Source organism: Bubalus kerabau, chromosome 5, assembly GCF_029407905.1.
Source record: "Bubalus kerabau isolate K-KA32 ecotype Philippines breed swamp buffalo chromosome 5, PCC_UOA_SB_1v2, whole genome shotgun sequence".
NCBI lineage: Eukaryota > Metazoa > Chordata > Mammalia > Artiodactyla > Bovidae > Bubalus > Bubalus kerabau.
This window is the reverse complement of record NC_073628.1, coordinates 61,976,804-61,993,424: the sequence shown is the minus strand read 5'-3', so window position 1 is coordinate 61,993,424 and position 16,621 is coordinate 61,976,804. Positions and strand designations below refer to the sequence as shown.

Here is a 16,621-nt window from a genome sequence, read left to right as displayed (position 1 = left end):
TTATAGAATAATCTAAAATCAAACCTCAAAAAATTCAAATTTCTGTGCAATCACTATGCACGCTGAATGATTTTCAAAAATTGCTAGGAGATATTAATTGGCTACGGCCATCTGTCAGCATCCCCACCTATGCCTTACAAAATCTATTTAAAATCTTAAAGGGATCCCCCAACCCTAATAGCCCTAGGCAGCTAACAAAAGAGGCCAAAGAAGAACTGGCCTTAAGGAGAAACACATTCAACAATCTTTTTCAACTTGGCTAGATTATGATCAACCTGTTTCTTTAGATATATTCCCCATTGAACATTCACCCACTGCAATTATAGCTCAACATAGCCCAATAGAATGGGCATATTTACACACTAAACAGTCTAAAAAAAATTGTAGCATATATTGAGAAAATAGGGCACTTAATTGTGTCAGGAAGAAGCCATGTACAAACTTTGACTGGATTTGATCCATATGCAATACACGTTCCCTTGACAAAAAAGGAATTGCAAATTGCCTTACAGTATAACCTGACCATGCAAATGGCATTAAGTGATTTTCAGAATGTTATCTTATTTCATTTACTGAAAGGAAAATTATAGGACTTTCTACAATGTAATAAATTCATTGTAACTAATATCATTGCATCCCAGCCTATTATCAATGCACCCACCTATTTCATTGATGGCAACAAGAAAGGCATAGCAGGGATTGTCAGCCCTGATATCAAAGAGAAATTACCCACTACCTATTCTTCAGTACAAAGAGTTGAGTTATATGCTTTATATGCTCTTTTGTCGCTTCAACCATTATTATTCAATGTATATACTGATTCCAAATACCTTGCTTCCCTTTTTCCTGATTTTGTTACCGCCTTTTTATACAACCTAGATGAAGAATTATATACTCTCTTTTCACAGACTCAAGCTTTAATTCGCTCATGTATGGAACCTTTCTTTATTAAACATATACATGCTCATTCAGGTTTACCTGGCCCTCTGGTCGCAAGAAATGATGCTTTTGACAGGCTCATAGCTCCCATTTTTACATCTGCCAATGATGAACATGCTAATCTTCATACCAATGCTAACAGATTGCACTTTAAATACCATATTCCTCTCACTGAAACATGGCATATTATTAAAACCTGTGATGTCTGCGCCCCTCTGCACTTATGAACTACGATTTCAGGAGTTAATCTCCAGGGGCAACAACCTAATTCCCTTTAGCAATCTGACTTCACTCACTGCTCCTTAAAGAAAATTTTCTTTACTTTTTGTCTCAATAGATACATTTTACAACTTTATCTGGACAGTACCTGTCTCTTCAGAATCCAATAAACACGCCATTTCCACACTCTTACTCACCTTCCCTGTTATGGGGATTCCTTCTGTCTTGAAAACAGACAATGGACCTGCATTCACCTTGCATTCGTTTCGTTCATTTTTATCAGAATGGAACATAACACACATTACAGGAATACCCTATAATCCTCAGGGTCAAGCCATTATTGAAAGAGCCCACTGCACCCTAAAAACTCATTTATTAAAACAGAAAGGGGGAATATGGAAGAGGAGATACACTTCTTATCCCATGAATCCTCAATTACTATTATCTTTAACTCTTTATTCCCTTAATTTTTTAAACTTAACAAAAAGTAGTTCTGATACTCATGCAGATAGACATTTTGCAGAAGACAAAAATAGCAAATTAGAAATCAATGCACCAATATGGTATAAGCAATTTTTCTTTCAACTCCTAGGCAAGGGTTATGGTCTTGTCATTGAAGATGGAGAGGAAATCTGGGTTCCCCTTCACCATGTCTGCTACTGAGAAGGACCCCAAGACCAGACTCCCTCAGGAAGTGACGAAGTTGACATGAAGGGTCTCGTCAATGACCCTGGAGGAGCCAATGAGGAAACGCCATCATCTGAATCCTTACCCAACATGGGCTCAAGTGAAAACATGACTCGTCAGGCTGAGCAGACACTGAAGAGTACTGGAACTCCTATGAGTCCAGATAAGCTGTTTCTGGCTATGTAAACTGTTCTGAAGAGCAGGAGGAACATCATAATTGCTCCTGGTTTAATATATCAAGCATTGGAGGCTTTCATAAATCTAAGACAAGTTTCTGGACTGATAAGGACATATTTCTGAATTGGTATAACGGGGGCTTATCACCCCCACGTACCAGGATTGCCGTCCCCATTGTGGGGCCAAAGCAATGGCATACTTGGAAAATTCCAGCATCTTTAGAGCACTTTGCTAATGTTTATAGGACTACGGGTGTGTTTCTTTCTTCTAATTATACCTTCCTATACAATAGTACTGGTTATATTCAATCGTGTGTTCACCTTCTGTACTTGTTTATTGTAGGGCATTTTGATATTGACTTATCAGCCAAGATTGTCAATTGTACTGCATGTGCGTTGTATACCTGCCTTAATCACACCATTTCATATCACAATGCTAGCATTGCACTAGTTAAACAAAGATCTGAGTTATGGCTTCCCATAAACTTAACTGAGCCTTGGACTGATTCTGTATTTCTTTCTGTACTGTTGAAAACTGAGTTTAGGTGATCCAAGTGCATCCTTGGGTGGATTATTGCAGGCATCTTAAGCCGTATCTCCATTGTGACTGTAGGAACTTTGTCTGGTATGGCTTTACATAATTCTATACAAAATCATGATTTTATCACTGCTTGGCACAAAGACTCTCATGATCTGTGGACTCACAAACTCAAATAGATCGGCAATTACAAACACGAATTAATGAGTTACAAACTGTGGTTATCTACTTAGGAGATCAAATGCAGCAACTGACTTTCTGAATATGTATACGCTGTCACTGGAATTTTACTTCTTTTTGTCTGACTAACATGCCCTATACTAGCACTGAATATCCTTAGAATAAGGTTAAGGCGCATTTGCAGGATCTCACAAATAACTCAAGTTTAGACATCAATTTGTTGAAACAACAAGTTACTAATTTTCAAGTTAGGGTGCCTAAGGAATTGTATAGTACTCAATTCTATGATACTTTAACCAAAACCCTATCGTCTCTAGACCCTAGAGCTTGGCTTTCAGGAAGCAATATTTTTATATATGTATTAATCACTCTGCTCTTTTTGTCATTAATTATAGGATACAGAAGTCTCTACTCAAGACTCCACGCCTCCCACAATAGAGTCCAACTAGCAGCCGCTGTGCTTAATTTAAAAACAAAAGGAGGATATGTTGGGAAGTGTAGTGCAAAATAGCCGTAAAAGGAGAAAGTCCTTGGGAAAATGGCAAAGGGCCAGAAGTACTCGGCTTTGCACTGCGGACAGAAAAACATCTCCTGCCTTTGGTTATGCCTGGCACCAAGAGTTAATAATAAATAGGGATGTTACTTATGAGAGAGGGTTGTGTGATAAGCCCATGAGTCATTTAGAGCACGCTGTCCTTGAAATGTTTTTACTGATTATGTGTTAACTCCGCATGTGCTCTACTGGCCGTATACTTTAAGCTCTTTGTTCCTGCTTCTATAAAAAAGCTTGACTGCAGAAATAAACTTGTCAGTCCTTGCAAGAGACTGTCCGAGTGTCATTCTTTCAGGTTCGTCACTTCCAAGTCCCAGGGAAAAAATCCCCAACAGCAACCCACTCCAGTATTCTTGCCTGAGAAATCCCATGGACAGAGGAGACTGGTGGGCTACAATCCATGGGGCTGCAAAGAACTGGACATGACTGAGCACTGTTGGAATTGCATGGTGGCCAGAAACACAAATGCAGATTTTTCTTTTATTAACTTCTGTTCATTCAGGAAGTATACACTAGTTTCAAGTAGCCTAAATAGAACGAAATTAAAATAACAAATCTAAATGTTACCAAAAGTCTTAATATATATTAAATCCAATATAATTTCATTTTTTATAAAAGTCTAGATTAGAAACTGGAAAAAATGTACCACTCTAGAGTAACACATATATGCTAACTTATGTTACAGAATATATTAATAAGCCCCAAGAGCACATCTATTCCCCAAGAAGAGCAGAAATGATATACAGTGACACATTAAAAAACACTGAATTTTGAATGAATGAAGAGTTCATTTAAAAGTTCACTTATTCTCCAAATAATTTAAGCCATGTCTACATAAATAGAAAAATTGTATTAATTTTGATCTATCTAAAAGTATCAAAAAGTAAGATATCTAGTTGGGCCAGTCAGCACAAGTGTATTATTTTGCAATTTTAATTACCATTGTGTATAAGATTAACCTATTACAATAGCTATTTTTACATTATAATAATAACCATATGAATAAAATAAACATCAATTGTAAATTGTGCTCCAAACATCAATTGTAAACTGTGTTCCATCAATTGTAAAACTTTTTCCATTTACAAGGGTATTTTTTTTGTTTTGTTAGGGATATGGGGACAAATTAACTACTTAAGAGATATCATTAACAAATAACATTAAAAGAAGAACTAAGCTTTAGTTTTTAAATTATATTAAAGACAATTATTGGGGGCTTATCTGGTAGCTCAGCTGGTAAAAAATCCACCTGCAATGCAGGAGATCCCAGTTCAATTCCTGGGTTGGGAAGATCTGTTGGAGAAGGGATAGACTCTCCACTCCAGTATTCTTGGGCTTTCCTGTTGGCTCAACTAGTAACAAATCTACCTGCAATGTGGGAGACCTGGGTTTGCTCCCCAGGAGAAGGGAATGGCTACCCATTCCAATATAATTATATTGACAAAGGTAGTAATCTATCAGTAAGATAATCTTACAAAAATGACACATAAGCTTTGTAGTTATCTCCTATCTTATCTGACTTGCATAATTAAAAGGCTATATAAATTTATAAGCTCAGAAATTAGCAGTGCAGACATAACTGTACATGGGATATTTTTCTAAGAATATTAATATATAAATTGTATCTAGAGATAAAAACATTAAATTGTTTGAATCTCTCTATACTCTTCATGATGACTATTATATGAAGCAAAATGAAGAGATAATAAAATTAACTCACTAGGATTTTAAATCATACTACTTTCTAGCCGCTGGAACTAAAGTATAACCAGCTGATTGACTCTTTGAATAAAAAAAAAAAGAACCATGGAATATAATGAAACAACGTGAATATTTTTTCTGTAAAGGATTCCAATGTTTTGTCAGTATCTATACCTTTGTCTCGGAGAAGGCAATGGCAACCCACTCCAGTACTCTTGCATGGAAAATCCCATGGACGGAGGAGCCTGGTAGGCTGCAGTCCATGGGGTCGCTAGGAGTCGGACACGACTGAGCGACTTCACTTTCACTTTTTACTTTCCTGCATGGAGAAGGAAATGGCAACCCACTCCAGTGTTCTTGCCTGGAGAATCCCAGGGACGGGGGAGCCTGGTGGGCTGCCGTCTATGGGGTCGCACAGAATCGGACACGACTGAAGCGACTTAGCATACCTTTGTCAAATATCGAATAGTGCTATAAATCAATCATTCGAGTAGGAAAAGAAAATTATTCTAATCATAGATCTTAATGATGAGTAGGATTTTTCTTTTTTATGTTGTCTGTTTCCTGATCATGAAAGTCTACTTTCTGGTGAATTCAAAATGTATTCACTAAAGACAAATATTTGTGCTTTCAGACTGCTTGAAATGAAATCAGTAAAATGAGTTTGGAAATAATGAGGGGGAGGGGGAGGAAGAATGAGGAGAAATTATTCCACATAAAAACCATAGGATAGTCTCAAGCCTGAATATTCTTTAGAGGGTCAAGTTTGTCTTTTTCTTGTAAATATATGACTTGTCACAGATTCTCTTTTAAATATTACAGTATTTATTAAAAGATGGGAATACCAGACCACCTTGCCTGCCTCCTGAGAAACCTGTATGCAGGACAAGAAGCAACAGTAAAAACTGGGCATGGAACAACGGACTGGTTTCAAACTGGGAAATATGCAAGGCTATATATTGTCACCTTGGTTTTTTAGCATATATGTAGATATATCATGCAAAATGCTGAGCTGAATAACTCACATGCCGGAATCAGATTTGCTGAGAGAAATATCAGCAACCTCAGATATGCAGATGATACCACCTTAATGGGAAAAAATGAAAAGGAACTAAAGATCCTTTTGATAAAGGTGAAAGAGGAGAGTTAAAAAGCTGGCTTAAAACTCAACATTCAAAAACTGATAAATGGCATCTGGTCCAATCACTTCATGGAAAATACATGGGAAAGAGTGGAAAGGGTAACAGATTTCATTTTCTTGGTCTCCAAAATAACTGCAGATGGTGACTGCAGCCAGGAAATTAAAAGACGCTTGCTCCTTGGATAAAAGCTATGCCAAACCTAGACAGTGTATTAACAAGCAGAGACATCACTTTGCTGACAAGGGTCTGTTTAGTCAAAGCTTCGGTTTCTCCAGTAGTCTTGTATGGATGTGGAGTTGGACCATAAAGAAAGCTGAGTGCTGAAGAATTTATGCTTTTGAACTGTGGTGCTGGAGAAGCCTCTTGAGAGTCCCTTGGACAGCAAGGAGATCAAATCAGTCAATTCTAAAGGAAATGAACCCTGAATATTCATCGAAAAGACTGATACTGAAGCTGAAGCACCAATATTTTTACCACCTGATGCAATGAGTTGACTCACTGGAAAAGACCATGATGCTGGGAAAGATTGAGGGCAAGAGGAGAAGGGGGTGACAGAGAATGAGATGGTTGGTTGGTATCACCAAGTCAATTGACATGAATTTGAGAAAATTCAGGGAAATAGTGAAGGACAAGGAAACCTGGCATGCTTCAGTTCCTGGGGTTGCAAAGAGTTCGACACAACCTACTGACTGAACAACAATGATCAGTTCATAGTTAAATTTATATTCAATTGTATCTGCTTATTTTGGAAATGTCCAAATTGTAGCAGAAATATTCTTGCCTGGAGAATCCTAGGGACGGAGGTGCCTGGTGGGCTGCCGTCTATGGGGCCGCACAGAGTCGGACATGACTGAAGCAACTTAGCAGCAGCAGCAGCAGCAGATTGACTTATTCCAAATACCTTTTTTTCTCTACACTCTCTGTCTGAGATTCAGTGTTAATGTTTTGTTCCTATGTTTCAATGTTTGGATTATCAAAGATATTTATACTTAGTTACTTTCCATCATCTTGTTCTTCATTTTTATTCCTCGCACCCAACAATTAATCTGCAGCCTTTTTAAAGCCTCTGTGGGAGAAAAAGTCTGTTTTCTAGGCCACTAAGTCATCTCCCACTCTTTGCAACTCTGTGGCTTGTAGTTCACCAGGCTATTCTAAATAGTTCTTTCTCCATAAGACACAGCAAGCTGGTGCATCAGGATTCACTTCTAAATAGTCATCGATTTTACTGGTGTAGATGGGACAAAGATCAGAGAAGGAATGCTCATATAACAATTTTAAAACCAGGAACCTTTACAGGATCATCAAATTGATGATCAAAGTAATTATTAAAATAAACAAGTTGCTTAGCTACCAACATCAGAATCCATTCTAGTAAGTTTCAGCAGAAAGGGACATGGAAAGGATGTTAGGAGGGTCACAAGATAGTTAAAGACCTTAGAACCAAGCTTGACTATTAAATAGCTAGGAAGAATTTGAGCAAAATTTGTGTTGATAAAATATGAATAAAGTACATAATTTACAATTTTATATCTTGAAGAAATATTACAACATGACTACAACTAGGTAAATACCACTAACATATATATCTATCCATGCTCAGTCACTCAGTTGTTTCTGACTCTTTGCAACCCTTTGAACTGTAGCCTTCCAGGCTCCTCTGTCCATAAGATTTACCAAGCAAGAATACTGGAGTGGGTTGCCCATTTTCTCCTCCAGGGGATCTTCCCAAGCCCAGTTCTCTTGTGTTTCCTGCATTGCAGATGGTTTCTTTACCCACTTAGCCCCTGGGGAAGCCCAAATACCACTACAGCATCAAGTATAACTTCTTCATCACCCACAAGCCTCATTTTCCCCTCTCCACATTGCAGTTCCATTTCTCCTTCCCAAATTTAACTGCTGCTTTGACTTCTAACTCCATAGTTTCTCATTTTTAAAACTATATAAAGGGAAACACGGAGAAGGCAATGGCACCCCACTCCAGTACTCTTACCTGGAAAATCCCATGGATGGAGGAACCTGGTAGGCTGCAGTCCATGGGGTTGCTAAGAGTTGGACATGACTGAGCGACTTCACTTTCACTTTTCACTTTCATGCATTGGAGAAGAAAATGGCAACCCACTCCAGTGTTCTTGCCTGGAGAATCCCAGGGATGGGGGAGCCTGGTGAGCTGCCATCTATGGGGTCGCACAGAGTCAGACACAACTGAAGCCACATAGCAGCAGCAGCAAAGGGAAACATGCAATATGTAGTGTGGCTTAAAATAAAATAAAATAAAATAAAATAATTAAACATCATGTTTTGAATGTTTCATCCAGTTTGTTGGATGTAGCTGGAGATTAACCATTTCCATTACTGTGTGTTGCTGCTAGATCATAGAATCTGCCTACTTGTAACATCAATAGATATTGCAAAATGCAGATTACACCATGAAAAGTAATGTTTTTGCTTTATGTTTGCCTTAGAAAACCATAAATACTAGAGTGGAAATGAGAACAATAAAAGAGTACTCAAGGAATATTGGGCAAGGAATAGTAGTTATGTATTTGTGATCAAGTGGAAATTTTATTTTACTTTGCAAATATGCCCTTTGTTAAACCCAGCACCTTTATAGACTACAAATTTTAAGCATAATTTCAAGATGTATGTGTTATTAATATTCACAAAAATAACCACCTTTTCTATCAATTTGAGTTTATTTAAATGCAGTAACTCTCATATGATTTATAATCACACACATCTTCCTTTTTTTCAGCAGTATTAATGCCAAAATAAAATTTTCTTCTAAGGAAGACTTAAAATTCTGAGCATAGTGATCTCAGTTTCTGTAATAAATCTAATGATGTCTGTAAATTTTAACATAACCAAGACAGTGTTTAGAGAAACCAGGTGATTATGTGAGATTTATTATCATTTAATTATTGTTTGAATTTAATGACTATTGTTGATATTAATCAGTGTTTAAAATTAAAATACACAGATTTAAAATACTTTTTAAAGTCAGTTTTCATAGAATATTATAGGAAATATTAAATATGAAAATCACATTTAAAAGCATATTTAATAATTTCCTCTATCAGATCATAAATTTGTTATCAGTTACAACTTTCATCTCAAACTTAGAATTGGGCTGTTGAAGAAATAATTGTGGATAAAACACATAAATAAAGCAGTGTTCTATGCCATATACAATAATAATGCTTCTTTGAATTATTAGAAGCATTCACAAGACTCTACAAATTAAATGTGTGAAGGATACTTCAGTTCAGTCACTTAGTCATGTCCAACTCTTTGCAGCTTCATGAACCGCAGCACACCAGGCCTCCCTGTACATCACCAACTCCCAGAGTCCACCCAAACCCATGTCCATTGAGTCGGTGATACCATCCAACCATCTCATCCTCCGTCATCCCCTTCTCCTCCTGCCCTCAATCTTCCCCAGCATCAGGGTCTTTTCAAATGCGTCAGGTCTTCACAACAGGTGGCCAAAGTATTGGAGTTTAAGCTTCAACATCAGTCCTTCCAATGAACACCCAGGACTGATCTCCTTTAGAATGGACTGGCTGGATCTCCTAGCAGTCCAAGGGACTCTCAAGAGTCTTCTCCAACACCACACTTCCAAAGCATCAATTCTTCGGTGCTCAGCTTTCTTTATAGTCCAACTCTCACATCCATACATGACTACTAGAAAAACCATAGCCTTGACTATACAGACCTTTGTTTACAAAGTAATGTCTCTGATTTTTAACATGCTGTCTAGGTTGGTTATAACTTTCCTTCCAAGGAGCAAGCGTCTTTTAATTTCATGGCTGCAGTCACCATCTGCAGTGATTTTCGAGCCCAGAAAAATAAAGTCAGCCACTGTTTCCACTGTTCCCACTTCCTCCACTTTAGTAAGCATACTTAGTAAATTAAAAATTTTAATTAAAAATATAATACACCAAAATATTTTAACAATTATAAATTGATATTAACTCAGTTCTTATGGGGGTGCAATAAAGTGTCTCTTGCTTTACATAAATTAGTTCATATATTTAAAACAACACTGTGATTCAGTTTATATCATCCCCACTTTAGAGAGGTATAGTAGTTTATCAAAGTTTATACAGTTAGTAAGTTAGAAGTGTGACCTACATGTAATTTACATTGAAATTCCTCAACCTTAGATACTTTATGCTCAGATTTCTTAAAATGGCTCTGAAAATGAATTTATTTCTCTACCAATATATTTTTAATCTGTGTAAAGTCATCAATGGCTTGAAAAAACTTTGTTTAACTGCATTTTATTTTAAATGTAAAAACAAATGTCCTTTTTAGTTTGTGGATTTCTATTGCTCTTAGTTGTTAAACACATCACAGTGTCACAAAAGCTACCTAACCTATGTACCAAAATAAAATGCATGGTGACATCTAGTGACTTCTACATTTTAGGAAGCTGCATTTTTTTCTTTTTTCTTTTTTTTTTAAACTGGAACATAGTGTATGTATTAAAGTACATAATTATTTTTGAAACCATAACATTTAGTAGAATATTTTCTTAACTGATTGTGATGTTTTAGAGAACTTTTTCTTCCTTTTTCTTTTTTTAATAAAAACTCATTGTGACTGAAATGGGACATTGCACACAAAACAGTTAACTGGTAGAACTACTAGGGTGGTGATACCCCTAAGAAGTGTGTATCTCCAGATACACACTGGAGAAGCTTAATGCACTTGGAAACCAGAAAGCAAGCTGGTTCTCCACTGATATTTATACTAAGAGTGGACAAACTGAATGAAGAACGGAAGTAAAACGTCAATCTCTACATCATGTTTTCTGATCCTCTCTTGATTTAAAGAGATACAGTGTACCAGTTTTGTGTAATCTTTTTTCTTCATTGTACTTATCCTCTTAATCTCAGCTTGTGTGTGCTTAGTTGCTCAGTCATGTCCAACTCTTTTCTAGCTTGCCTGATAGGTTTATCTAGACTCTTGCAGCTACGCATGTGATTGTTTACAGGCTCCCCACCGTGAGAGACACGGAAAGCCTAAAACATTCTAAAAATCTAGAGCCTTTCAAAGATTTAAAAACTATTAGAGTAGTGCTGATGTACGATTTCATTGTTAAGCCAATGCTTGCTGCCAAGTTCCCATATCCCTTAACCATTGTGCACCTGGGAGTGCATTAGTTAGCATAGTTGGAATGTAAGAAAAACAAGTAGTAGCCTTGGAACTAACCACATCAGACCTTTGAGCTAATTGGTTCTTCCTTTGTTGTAACTCACTGCACTTTTGCTCCGTGAGAATGTAACTCAGTTTAGCACTTTCTGAGGCTGACATAGATTAGAAATACAAAGAAAAAACACTTCAAGGGAAAATAAGTTTTCTGGTTGAGTAGCCTTTATCAAAAAAGAGTCATAAAATGTCCACAGGCCTCCAAGGCCAGAAGATTATGTACACAACATTGTTTATGGGAAAGATATGCAGAAAAAATCCTGGTTCCAATAAAGACAAAACAGATGTAATGTTTGGGCTGACTCTGTATGACTTTTGCACCTTTCATTTCCCTCTATGTACAAGTCAGGGTATAAAAGTCCCTTTTTTTTTTTTTTTAACTTTCTTTTTTTTTTTTAATTTTTATTTTATTTTTAAACTTTACAATATTGTATTGGTTTTGCCAAATATCGAAATGAATCCACCACAGGTATACATGTATTCCCCATCCTGAACCCTCCTCCTTCCTGCCTCCCCATACCATCCCTCTGGGTCATCCCAGTGCACCAGCCCCAAGCATCCAGTATCCTGCATCAAACCTGGACTGGCGACTCGTTTCATACAAGATATAATACACGTTTCAATGCCATTCTCCCAAATCGTCCCACCCTCTCCCTCTCCCACAGAGTCCATAAGACTGTTCTACACATCAGTGTCTCTTTCCCTGTCTCGTATACAGGGTTATTGTTACCATCTTTCTAAATTCCATATATATGTGTTAGTACACTGTATTTCTTTTGAAAATAAAGTTATGGGCCTTGCTTACTGAAGCTTGGTCTCCCCGTGTCATTCTTTTTTCCTTTTCTCTCTTTTTCTCTCTCTGTTCTTCTTTCAGGATGACTCCTTGGAATACAGGAGCTTTATTGGCTTTCTGTGTAAACCAAGGAAGATCAAGCCTCTGTTCTCGCCACTTTGCTATCCTTTTGCCTATGCCATCATCCTGAGGGTACCACTGTATCCTGCTGGGGCTGGACCCCGGCAAGGGGAAGAGAACGTACTTTCTCATCTAGTTCAATCCAATTCTGAATGCATCTTTTGAAAAAGAAGGATTTGCATACACTAAAAAAAAAAAAAGTCTTCCTTTTAAAATGTGTTGCATAATCAGTGTCAGTGGATTCATGGGAATTGGTTGGGACTGTTAAGAATATCTTTGAAAAAAAAAAATATCCTTGAGGTTCATTAAATTTCAAGGAACTGTTCAAGTGCTACATGAAGACCTGGGGACCTTGGTGGGTGACTTAACAAAAGCTGCTATGAAGGGACCATTCAGTTTCCTAGTGAAGCAAAACAGAACTGCTCAGAGGGCAGGATCTGCTTATCAAGAGCTGGAGAAAGGAAACTCTTCATCTACGAAGAAGATGCTGTACTAAGTTGCTTCAGTCATGTCCAACTCTGCGACACTATGGGCTGTAGCCTACCAGGCTCCTCTGTCCATGGGATACTTCAAGAAGGAATACTGGAGTGGGTTGCTTTGCCCTCTTACAGGGGATCTTCCAGACCCAGGGTTCAAACTTCCATCTTTTAGTCTGCTGCATTGGCAGGAGTGTTCTTTACCACTGGAGCCCCCTGGAAAGTCTAAGAAGAAGATACTGTGTTCATGTTTAGAGACTAATCATAGTGTGATGTGCTCTGTTAATTCTAAACTGGAAAGAAAACTGTCCTGGAAATAATATCCCAGTCCTTCTAAACTTGGCATATGTGAGAAATATGTTTTATTTTCTCTCTTCTTAAACAAGTTGTATTGGGTCAAAAATTTAAAGTGAGCAATTGAATCAAAACTAAGTACTCTTTAGTCTATACACATGCAAGTTTAGACAATATGTGGAATGAATAAAAATATATCAAATTATGAAATATTATTCTTGGGACTTACTTGCTCCTTGAAACTGTATTTTTTTAAAATAATATTAGTTCAATAAAAAATAAAAGGTGTGAGGGGTATTTTTTTGCAAAGCAAATTACTTCCATCCTTCATGTTTCTGAAATTTAAACTTAGTTTTCACTGGCATAAACATTTAGGTAAAGAATACCATTAAGGTATGAATGTGATTGGTGATAGAAGCAAGGTCTGATGCTATAAAGAACAATATTGCATAGGAACCTGGAATGTCAGGTCCATGAATCAAGGCAAATTAGAAGTGGTCAAACAAGAGATGGCAAGAGTGAATGTCGACATTCTAGGAATCAGCGAACTAAAATGGACTGGAATGGGTGAATTTAACTCAGATGACCATTATATCTACTACTGTGGGCAGGAATCCCTCAGAAGAAATGGAGTAGCCATCATGGTCAACAAGAGAGTCCGAAATGCAGGACTTGGATGCAATCTCAAAAATGACAGAATGATCTCTGTTCATTTCCAAGGCAAACCATTCAATATCACAATAATCCAAGTCTATGCCCCAACCAGTAATGCTGAAGAAGCTGAAGTTGAACGGTTCTATGAAGACCTACAAGACCTTTTAGTACTAACACCCAAAAAGGATGTCCTTTTCATTATAGAGGACTGGAATGCAAAGATAGGATGTCAAGAAACACCTGGAATAACAGGCAAATTTGGCCTTGGAATACAGAATGAAGCAGGGCAAAGACTGATAGAGTTTTGCCAAGAAAATGCACTGGTCATAGCAAACACCCTCTTCCAACAACACAAGAGAAGACTCTACACATGGACATCACCAGATGGTCAACACCAAAATCAGACTGATTATATTCTTTGCAGCCAAAGATGGAGAAGCTCTATACAGTCAACAAAAACAAGGTCAGGAGCTGACTGTGGCTCAGATCATGAACTCCTTATTACCAAAATCAGACATAAATTGTAGAAAGTAGGGAAAACCACTAGACCATTCAGGTATGACCTAAATTAAATCCCTTATGATTATACAGTGGAAGTGAGAAATAGTTGTAAGGGCCTAGATCTGATAGATAAAGTACCTAATGAACTGTGGAATGGGGTTTGCGACATTGTACAGGAGACAGGGATCAAGATCATCCCCATAGAAAAGAAATGGAAAAAAGCAAAATGGTTGTCTGGGGAGGCCTTACAAATAGCTATAAAAAGAAGAGAAGTGAAAAGCAAAGGAGAAAAGGAAAGATATAGGCATCTTAATGCAAGAGTTACAAAGAATATCAAGAAGAGATAAGAAAGCCTTCCTCAGTTATCAATGTAAAGAAACAGAGGAAAACAACAGAGTGGGAAAGACTAGAGATCTCTTCAAGAAAATTAGAGATACCTAGGGAACATTTCAGGCAAAGATGGGCTCGATAAAGGACAGAAATGGTATGGACCTAACAGAAGCAGAAGATATCAAGAAGAGGTGGCAAGAATACACAGAAGAACTGTACAAAAAAGATCTTCATGACCCAGATAATCACGATAATGTGATCATTGACCTAGAGCCAGACATCCTGGAATGTGAAGTCAAGTGGGCCCTAGAAAGCATCACTACGAACAAAGCTAGTGGAGGTGATGGAATTCCAGATGAGCTCTTTCAAATCCTGAAAGATGATGCTGTGAAAGTGCCGCACTCAATATTCCAGCAAATTTGGAAAACTCAGCACTGGCCACAGGACTGGAAAAGGTCAGTTTTCATTCCGATCCCAAAGAAAGGCACTGCCAAAGAACGCTTAAGCTACCCACAATTGCACTCATCTCACACGCTAGTAAAGTAATGCTCAAAATTCTCCAAGCCAGACTTCAGCAATACATGAACCGTGAACTTCCTGATGTTCAAGTTGGTTTTAGAAAAGGCAGAGGAACCAGAGATCAAATTGCCAACATTCACTGGATCGTGGAAAAAGCAAGCAAGTTCCAGAAAAACATCTATGTGTGCTTTATTGACCGTGCCAAAGCCTTTGACTGTGTGGATCACAAGAAACTGTGGAAAATTCTGAAAGAGATAGGAATACCAGACCACCTGACCTGCCTCTTAAGAAACCTATATGCAGGTCAGGAAGCAACAGTTAGAACTGGACATGGAACAACAGACTGGTTTCAAATAGGAAAAGGAGTATGTCAAAGCTGTATATTGTCACCCTGCTTATTTAACTTATATACAGAATACATCATGAGAATGCTGGGATGGAAGAAACACAAGCTGGAATCAAGATTGCCGGGAGAAATCTCAATAACCTCAGATATGCAGATGACACCACCCTTATGGCAGAAAGTGAAGATAACTAAAAAGCCTCTTGATGAAAGTGAAAGTAGAGAGTGAAAAAGTGGCTTAAAGCTCAACATTCAGAAAATGAAGATCATAGCATCCAGTCCCATCACTTCATGTAAATAGAGGGGAAAAAGTGGAAACAGTGTCAGACTTTATTTTTCTGGGCTCCAAGATCACTGCAGATGGTGACTGCAGCCATGAAATTAAAAAACACTTACTCCTTGGAAGGAAAGTTATGATCAACCTACATAGCATATTCAAAAGCAGAGACATTACTTTGCCAACAAAGGTCCATCTAGTCAAGGCTATGGTTTTTCCTGTGGTCATGTATGGATGTGAGAGTTGGACTGTGAAGAAGGCTGAGCACTGAAGGATTGATGGTTTTGAACTGTGGTGTTGGAGAAGACTCTTGAGAGTCCCTTGGACTGCAAGGAGATCCAGCCAGTCCATTCTGAAGGAGATCAGCCCTGGGATTTCTTTGGAAGGAATGATGCTAAAGCTGAAACTCCAGTACTTTGGCCACCTCATGCGAAGAGTTGCCTCATTGGAAAAGACCCTGATGCTGGGAGGGATTGGGGGCAGGAGCAGAAGGGGAGACAGAGAATGCGATGGCTGGATGGCATCATTGAGTCGATGGACGTGAGTCTGTGTGAATTCCGGGAGTTGGTGTTGAACAGGGAGGCCTAGCGTTGCTGCGTTTCATGGGGTCGCAAAGAATTGAACATGACTAAGCGACTGAACTGAACTGAACAACGGTATTGGCCCAAAGGACAATCTTTGAGGATTGATAATATCAGAGTATTAATGTTTTTGAGAGAAGTATTAAGAGTTATGTGGTCCTGTTCACACCCATGCCATCGTCTCTTCTATTATGTCTCTTGAAGTTTGTTGTTTAGCTTCTACTTGAGGGCTTTCAAAATGTAGTAGTTTACAATACAGCACATTTCATAATTATTCTGTTCAGAAAATAAAGTTAATATGAAACAGTGTGTAACAGTCTTAATAACTGACCAGAATGCTCTGTTTTTCCAAATCCCATTACCCCATCTGGATGTAAATAACTGCAT

The 16,621-nt window shown here is 37.9% G+C and overlaps 1 pseudogene; it reads left to right on the top strand.

Annotated features, from left to right (window-relative positions):
- The first annotated feature begins 1,866 nt into the window (after positions 1 to 1,866).
- LOC129654240 (endogenous retrovirus group K member 18 Env polyprotein-like) lies at positions 1,867 to 3,204 on the top strand (annotated as a pseudogene).
- The last annotated feature ends 13,417 nt before the right edge of the window (positions 3,205 to 16,621 follow it).